Source organism: Aristolochia californica, unplaced genomic scaffold, assembly GCF_029961685.1.
Source record: "Aristolochia californica isolate CCGP_79_NKW_82.1479 unplaced genomic scaffold, dmAriCali1.0.hap1 SCAF_194, whole genome shotgun sequence".
Classification (NCBI taxonomy): domain Eukaryota; kingdom Viridiplantae; phylum Streptophyta; class Magnoliopsida; order Piperales; family Aristolochiaceae; genus Aristolochia; species Aristolochia californica.
The window spans coordinates 7501-15000 of record NW_027181875.1 but is presented as its reverse complement, the minus strand read 5'-3'; positions in this window follow the sequence as shown (position 1 = coordinate 15000).

Genomic DNA, 7500 nt, shown 5'->3' with positions numbered 1-7500 from the left:
AACTCAATGCTTCTATCGTGGGGTCCATAATGAATCCTATGGATCCTTAGGATTGGTGGATCATTTTATATTATATTATATCCCGTAGATCCCGTAGCTTCGGACCATAAATCAAGCAAGTAAAGGGTCACAACTCCTTCTACCCATCCTGTATATTGTCTTTTTCATTCCGTGTTGCAATAGAAACTTATTATTCTCTTATACATACGAGATTATACGAAAAAAAAAAAAAATGCTTCATGGGGAAGAAATATTTATCTTTTCGATGAGAATTTGTACACAACATGGGAGAAACCTCTCTTTATATTTCTAATTGAAGAAGGGGTTCCATCATATATCATATAATATATAAGTAAATTGATACCCCGAATTAAATTCCCACAAAAAAAAGAATTTATTTCAATACTTACTCTTACTCGTCATTAGTTAATGATTCTAGTGATTGAACCTATATGCTTGTTCAGATAAGAAATAAAATAGTAAACTGATTATTCATAGAATGACTATTCATCTATTGTATTTTCATTCAAATAGGGGGCAGGAAGGCTCTATGGAAAAGTGGTGGTTCAATTCGATGTTGTCTAACGGGGAGTTAGAACACTGGCGTGGGCTAAGTAAATCAAGGGGTAGCCTTGGTCATCCTATTGGAAATACCAATGGAAGTGAGGACCCCATTATAAATGATACGGATAAAAACATTCATAGTTGGAGTGATAGTGGTATTTTGAGTTCCAGTCATGTTGATCATTTATTCGGCGCCAGGGACATTTGGAGTTTCATCTCTGATGACACTTTTTTAGTTAGGGATAGTAATGGTGACAGTTATTCCGTATATTTTGATATTGAAAATCGGATTTTTGAGATTGACAATGAGAGTTCTTTTTTGAGTGAACTAGAAAGTTATTTTTCTAGTTATCTGAATAGCGGGACTAAGAATGACAATCGCGACTATGATTGTTACATGTATGATACTAAATATGATTGGAATAATCACATTAATAGTTGCATTGATAGTTATCTTCGTTCTGATATCAGTATTGATAGTGACATTTCAAGTGGTAACGATAATGACAGTGATAGTGACATTTATGGTTACATTTTTAGTGAAAGTTTAAGTGGTAATGACAGTGAGAGTTCTAGTATAAGAACTGGCGGTAATGACAGTGATTTCAACATCAGAGGAAGATCTAATGATTTCGATATAAATCAAAAATACAAACATTTATGGGTTCAATGTGAAAATTGTTATGGATTAAATTATAAGAAATTTTTTCGATCAAAAATGAATATTTGTGAACAATGTGGATATCATTTGAAAATGGGCAGTTCAGATAGAATTGAACTTTTGATTGATCCGGGCACTTGGGAACCTATGGATGAGGACATGGTCTCTATCGATCCCATTGAATTTCACTCGGAAGAGGAACCTTATAAGGATCGTATCGATTCTTATCAAAGAAAGACAGGTTTAACTGAGGCTGTTCAAACAGGCATAGGTCAACTAAATGGCATTCCTATAGCAATTGGGGTTATGGATTTTCACTTCATGGGGGGTAGTATGGGATCCGTAGTAGGCGAGAAAATCACCCGTTTGATCGAGTATGCTACTAATAGATCTCTACCTGTTATTATGGTGTGTGCTTCTGGAGGAGCAGACGCATGCAAGAAGGAAGTTTGAGTTTGATGCAAATGGCTAAAATATCTTCTGCTTCATATGATTATCAATCAACTAGAAAGTTATTCTATGTATCAATCCTTACATCCCCTACAACCGGTGGAGTAACAGCCAGTTTTGGTATGCTCGGAGATATCATTATTGCCGAACCAAATGCCTACATTGCATTTGCGGGTAAAAGAGTAATTGAACAAACATTGAATAAGACAGTACCCGACGGTTCACAAGGTGCTGAGTATTTATTCTCTAAGGGCTTATTCGACCTAATCGTACCGCGTAATCCTTTAAAGGGCGTTCTGAGTGAGTTATTTCAGCTACATGGCTTCTTTCCCTTGAATCAAAATTCAAAACACTAATCTCAATTATTTGTAACGAACTTTAGTTTATTGGAATCAAAGTCACAATAAGAAGAATGGAGTTTTCTTTGGTGACATAAGTTCAGTTCTAGAATCAGAAGTTTCAGATAATGACTTTTCATTCTTTTGTACGGATCTAATCTATTTTTTTTTCCTACCCCTATTACTGATTACTAATCAGTAACCCTCTTTCAACAGGAGAAAAGAGTGAATTCTTGCTTTCGTGGAATAGAATTTCAAAATGAAAATAAAAAATCAAAAGAATTCCATGTTTTTTATTACTTCTTACGCATTACCATTACATTAATACTATTAATTAAATTAATAGTATTATATTAATATATGGAATATAGATAAAATCTATAATCCTATAATCAAAGTGTTGCATCTTTCTATATTTCCTTCAGATTTCTATATCTCCCGAGAACCCACATTTTGTATTGTACTATGAATCCCTGTCGGGTCGAATCCTAACAAACCCTTCAGTAACTCGTAAGAAACTCTTTATTAGAAGATTAAGGGCACAAGAACAACAATACAATACAATAATAAAGCGGATTATATGTATTTCGTGTGGAGTCGTATAAACACGCTTATTTAGTTCTACATTTGTTGTACTTCTTATTATATACTTAATAATACTTATAATATAATATATAATACTTATAATTTAATTCACATACTTATTTTATTATATCTTTATAAGAGGTACAAATATTAAATCGGGGTACCCATTCTATGACAGATTTAAACTTTCCCTCTTTTTTTGTGCCTTTAGTAGGCCTAGTATTTCCGGCAATTGCAATGGCGTCTTTATCTCTTCATGTTCAAAAAAACAAGATTGTTTAGGTTCAGTGGGACCAAATCTAATCAATCAACACTTGGACTTGGATCATAATACAGATATCTATTTAGTAGAATATGGTACCACGTCTGGTCTGGATATGGTTCCTTTCGAACACAAAAAAAAAAAAAATCTTATGCATGCGGATACATGATATATGAAAAAATGCATATATATGCAGTATAGCTTTTTTTTAAGAAAAAATACATCAGTGGAAAAATGGAAAGTCAATGTATCTATATGTTATGTAGATATACATTGTGGGATCGTATGAAGAAGATGTTATTATTTTACATCTACCCAATTTGATGAATTACCCCTAAGGGTTCACATCATAATAGTGCTAGTTGATGAGAGTTACTTCGGGACAAAAAAAATAGTAAAGTCAAATTTAAATTCATTTGGCCTATTCTCTCAATTCCAATAGAATGCAACTGGATCTAATATGAACTGGCGATCAGAACGTATATGGATAGAACTTATAACAGGGTCTCGAAAAATAAGTAATTTCTGCTGGGCCTGTATCCTCTTTTTAGGCTCACTAGCATTCTTATTGGTTGGAACTTCCAGTTATCTTGGTCGGAATCTCATATCTTTGTTTCCGTCTCAGCAAATAATTTTTTTCCCTCAAGGGATCGTGATGGCTTTCTATGGAATAGCCGGTCTGTTCATTAGTTCCTATTTGTGGTCCACAATTTTGTGGAATGTAGGTAGTGGTTATGATCGATTCGATAGAAAAGAAGGAATAGTGTGTATTTTTCGTTGGGGATTTCCTGGAAAAAATCGCCGCGTTTTTCTACGATTCCTTATGAGAGATATCCAGTCAATCAGAATGGAAGTTAAAGGGGGTCTTTATCCTCGCCGTGTCCTTTATATGGAAATTAGAGGCCAGGGAGCCATTCCCTTGACTCGTACGGATGAGAATTTGACTCCACGAGAAATTGAACAAAAAGCTGCTGAATCGGCCTATTTCTTGCGCGTACCAATTGAAGTATTTTGAAATGAATTGAATAATGAATGCTTTCCCGGCATGAGATAAGAAAGGCAGGAATCCCCTTTAACCTTTAATATAATAGAATCTAACTGATAATAGAATCTAACTGAACTGAAGTTTCTTTCAGTGTTGATTCGAGCAAAACACGTTATATTCTATTTCCCCATTATATTCTGGTCTAATACCACTGTCACTGTGGCCCATAGAATAAAACAGGTGGACGTATATGGAACAACCATAATAATTAAATTGTTGTTCACCAAAACTATTTTTTATGCTTTATGCATATGGGACTCAACCCAATTCTGTTATGTTAGACTAGTAACAAGTCTAGTAAGTATGTATTCATCATACATATCAGAACAGAACATTTCGGAATACAGTACAGAATTTTTATTTTTAGACCCAATATTTCGTTGAATTGATACGTTAGATACAGACGGATGTAAATTATCTCTCTTTTTTTTCAATCGATTTTGATCCTTTCTTTTGCTCCTTGAAAAGGATTGCATCTTTCATAAACATCCAATTTATCTCGGGTTTCCCACACATTTTTGATTTCACCATCAATATTCTTCAGAAATATCCCCTCAATTATTCCCGCGGTGCGGGCATCTAGTGAAACATTTTGGAATAATTGATTGATCCAAGGGGAGTTCTTTCGTCTCGAAACCCGACTAATACTCATTACTTGAAGTGTGAATTGGGTCTTTCGGGCACTCATCGAAAGAAACAAATGAAGATGCAATTCAATTGGTGTAATTTGACCAATTTAGATATCTGAGATATCTGGGAACTTACTCATTTATTCATTTGGGGCAGACTTTTTATCTTTAATTCTAACTTCCATTTCTATACCCCTTCTAGATTCAAAGACTAAATAAAGAATTCAAATAATCAAATAAAAAAAGACGGATCCATAGGTTACATACCTTGTTATAGAACTCATGCTTCATAGAAATATCAGACGGAGTCGACGAATGAAGTAGGTTCATTAACAATTCACAGAACAAAAAGTGTCAAAAAAAAAGCATTGACCCCTCTCCCATATCTTGTATCTATAGTATTTTTGCCGTGGTGGATCTCTCTTTCATTTAATAAAAGTCTAGAGCCCTGGGTTATTAATTGGTGGAATACCAGGCAATCCGAAACTTTTTTGAATGATATTCAAGAGAAGAACATTCTAGAAAGATTCATAGAATTAGAAGAACTATTTCATTTGGATGAAATGATAAAGGAGTACCCGGAGACACAGATACAAAAGCTTCATATAGGAATCCACAAAGAAACGATACAATTGGTCAAAATATACAATGAAAATAATATCCATATTATTTTGCACTTCTCGGCAAATATAATCTGTTTCGCTATTCTAAGTGGTTATTCTATTCTGGGTAATGAGGAACTTGTCATTCTTAATTCTTGGATTCAGGAATTCCTATATAACTTAAGCGACACAATAAAAGCTTTTTCTATTCTTTTATTAACTGATTTATGTATCGGATTCCACTCGCCCCATGGTTGGGAACTAATGATCGGTTCGGTCTACAAAGATTTTGGCTTTGCTTATAACGATCAAATTATATCTGGTCTTGTTTCCACTTTTCCAGTTATTCTAGATACAATTTTGAAATATTTGATCTTCCATTATTTAAATCGGGTATCACCTTCACTTGTAGTGATTTATCATTCAATGAATGAATGAAGAATTCATTTGACCCGCGGCTATCAATCAGATCATAATGTTACTTCGTACATAAACAAACCTTTTTTTTTTAATCTGACTCACTTTATACTTCTACCCGTGCAGGGGGTTCGACTCCTCCTATATTCCAGTACAATGGCAGAATCGTGGGTAGGGAACTAGACTAGCTACCTACCTAATTTATTGTAGAAATTTAAGGGATCAATGATTGGACCATGCAAAATAGAAATACCTTTTCTTGGATAAAGGAACAGATGACTCGATCTATTTCTGTATTGATCGTGATATATGTAATTACTCGGACATCTATTTCAAATGCATATCCTATTTTTGCGCAGCAGGGTTATGAAAATCCACGAGAAGCAACAGGGCGTATTGTATGTGCCAATTGCCATTTAGCTAATAAGCCCGTGGATATTGAGGTTCCACAAGCTGTGCTTCCTGATACTGTATTTGAAGCAGTTGTAAGAATCCCCTATGATAAGCAACTGAAACAAGTTCTTGCTAATGGGAAAAAAGGGTCTTTGAATGTGGGGGCTGTTCTTATTTTACCCGAAGGATTCGAATTAGCTCCTTCCGATCGTATTTCTCCTGAGATGAAAGAAAAGATGGGCAATTTGTCTTTTCAGAGCTATCGCCCCAATAAAAGAAATATTCTTGTGATAGGTCCCGTTCCTGGTCAGAAATATAGTGAAATTGTCTTTCCCATTTTGTCCCCGGACCCTGCTACTAAAAAAGACGTTCACTTCTTAAAGTATCCCATATACATAGGTGGGAACAGAGGAAGGGGTCAGATTTATCCCGACGGGAGCAAGAGTAATAATACAGTCTATAATGCCACAGCAGCGGGTATAGTAAACAGAATAGTACGTAAAGAAAAAGGGGGATATGAAATAACCCTAGTTGATGCGTTGGACGGACATCAAGTGGTTGATATTATACCTCCAGGACCAGAACTTCTTGTTTCGGAGGGTGAATCCATCAAGCTTGATCAACCATTAACAAGTAATCCTAATGTGGGGGGGTTTGGTCAGGGAGATGCAGAAATAGTACTTCAAGATCCATTACGTGTCCAAGGTTTGTTGTTCTTCTTGGCATCTGTTACTCTGGCACAAATCTTTTTGGTTCTTAAAAAGAAACAGTTTTGAGAAGGTTCAATTGTCTGAAATGAATTTCTAGATTCCGGATTCATCAAGTTGGTAAAAAGAGTCGAATTTTGATTAATCGATGCAATTGCAATTATGTATGATCCAAAAAAAAGAGAAAGGCCCTTTTTCTTTTTGCTTATTTTGTTTACACTCTTTTTCTGAGAGATGTTGGTAATTCCTTGTATACGCTCGCGAGTCTAGTTACTAGTAAAACTAGATATATCTTTTTTCGATCAAGATTGGAGTGTTGTGACTATGCTAGGCCTCCTATTGCCGGGTTGTAAATGCTCTGCAATGCATCAATATTATTTTATTCTATTGTACCTAATAGAATCGAATTCTAATGGATAATATAGCATTTAGCATTTAAGTAGAAGGAAAATATAAGGCAAGGTATAAATGAAAGGGACAAATGATTCTAGGAGGGGTTACTCGTCTTCCTAATTTTCCACACAAGAGAAAGGTAGAAAATTCCTTTTCTTGTGTGGAAATAATAATGATTCCTGATTTAGTTCGTTAAAGATTACTATTTTCTTGTCCAGGTGTATTGGAACGAACCGAAGAATTTCTAAATGAAAAAAAAAAAGGGGGGGGGGGGGGGGGTTTTCGCCGTGATGAGATATTAAAAATAATGATTTTTTTATATACAAAAAAATTAAAGATTTCTGGTTTCTTCGGGGAACATTAAGCACTTTGAATTTTTTTTTTCTTTTTCTGAAGTAAGGTTCAAGTGGTATAGAAAGGATGTCTCATCCGTAGAAATAATATTGTGGCATCC